The following is a 2,337-nucleotide window of genomic DNA, read 5'->3' on the forward strand; positions in this document are numbered from 1 at the left end:
CTAAAACACCATATTCTTCTTGACAATTTTCAAATCAAGTATTGAGGAAAAAATTACTAATAAAATTATGCCATCCAAATCATTTTGAAACTCTTCTTTTTTATCACTGATAAGAAAATCAAATGGTTTTTAGAAATAGTAGTAATACAATGTCAAAATATAATCAAGTGTAAACACTGACTTAGCATATCCTTTTGTACCTAATGTTTAATTATTCTACCTTGGCAATTTATCCTTTGCTGGAGTTACTCATTAAGATCATGTTTATCCTACTCTGCACTGAAGATCTGTCATTAAAAAATCACAGTTCCTGATTTAACTTATATGACAGTACTTAATTTCTAGGTAAAAACATGCTTTAATAATCATTATAATTGTGCGCTGCATAACATCCACTTGAGCAACGTCTTAGTGCATATACTTCTGTGGTCCCAACCCCCACAAGGCCTATTATATTAAAAATTCGAGGTATATACAATGGTTTATAATAACAAACAAGCAGTACTTTGTGACGTGCATCAAAACTTTTTCTTTTATTATTGCTGTAATATTATGTTAAAGATGTTTTAGTGTATCTGGAAGTGTTTCAGTAATTTTTATGCATAGAAAGGTACACTATATATACTAAGACAAACATTTGACTGACATTAGATAAAAACCATACCTAACTGTTCCAACTTGCACACAAATCAGACTTAAAGACACACTTAGGAACAGAACTTGTTCATAATCCGGGAATTGCTTGTATGTAATATAGTGTTCATATAACATCTAAATCACATAATGTTCTATTTGACAGAATGTATCCTGGACATTAATGGATGCATGATTGTATTTGGAAATCAAAGCAAAAAATAATAGATGAAGAAATTCCCAATCACAACACTGGTGGTGGTATTATTAGGTGCTGTCAGGTAGATTCCAGTTCCTAGTGACCCCATGTGACAGAGCAGAATTAGCTTCAGGAATAAGGAATTTTTTGTTTGTAACATTTTCTGATAAAGGTAATATTTGCTTTCATGTGCTCACATGTCATTAAGTTACATTTATTGTGGAATGTAAAACGTCTAGGGATGAGTGTGAGTACGTGGAGTGAGGCAGGGTTATAGACGTTGAGATGCACAGTATATCCAATAGAGCTTGAGGATGAAGAGAAAAAAAATTTCTCTTATTTCTCCATCAGTCATGTCAATTGTAAAGACAAAGAAGTAAAAAATCATAGTTGATCCAAACGCCCAATTTTCAGTCAAGAATTTGGTTGTCGATATCTTACCAATTTAACCTTCTGGAAAAAAATGTAATGTCACTCAGGTTTGAAGCAGAGTAAATATAAGTTAGTATAAAGGTAAGAATGCTGATATACTGCCATAAAAAGCTGTACTATTCTCTGAGCTTGCTAAAGGTCAGAAACAGAAAACATGTATTGTTTTCTTTTCCCAAGCACATGGCAAAATCAAGAAACTCAGTACCTGAGAGACGATACAGTTTAAAAATCTAAATTGTTTCAAAAATAATGAAAATTGAAGATACTTCAAATAGTCTATAATAGAGAAATTGTTACCTCTGGTAGATAAATTAAATGCAGTCATTAAAATCCACAATTCTGAAAAGCACAGAAAAATGTACATATATTCATGAGATAATATTAAGTAACAATGCTTAACACAACATCTATATTATGATTAATTTAAATCAATCAAGTCTAGAAGAAAACAAAAAAAGAAAAATAAAACAGTTCATATATTAAGTTAGTGGAATTAGTGGGGCTTTTTACTAAATTTCTTTTACGTGTTTTTTATTGTTTATGTAAAGTTTTGGGTAATAAAATGAGAGTATAATAAAAATGTTTTAGTTTACTGGTGATTAATTTATAATGGTGAGTAAAAGAAGGCTAGAAAAACTTTAACAATATAAACTGAACATATTTAGTTTATATACTTCTTTTTAATCACTTAGATGCAAATCAAATGGTTTTAATAAATAGTAGTGATACTGCGTCAAAATGTAATTGAGTAAGACAGTACATGTTACTGGGGAAACCAGCACAACTTGTACAAGGAAGCTCCATAGACATCAACTCCCTGAGGGACTGAATTGCTGGGCCGAGGGCTGTGGGGACCATGGTCTCGGGGAACATCTAGATCAATTGCCATAACACGGTTTATAAAGACAATGTTCTACATTCTACCTTGGTAAGTAGCATCTGGGGTCTTAAAAGCCTGTGAGCAGCTATCTGAGATACTCCACTGGTCTCACCCCTTCTGGAGCAAGGGAGAATGAAGAGAACAAGATACAAGGAAAAGACTAGTCCAAAGGACTAACGGACCACAGCTACCA

This window comes from Trichechus manatus, unplaced genomic scaffold (genome assembly GCF_000243295.1).
Source record: "Trichechus manatus latirostris isolate Lorelei unplaced genomic scaffold, TriManLat1.0 scaffold00173, whole genome shotgun sequence".
Lineage (NCBI taxonomy): Eukaryota > Metazoa > Chordata > Mammalia > Sirenia > Trichechidae > Trichechus > Trichechus manatus.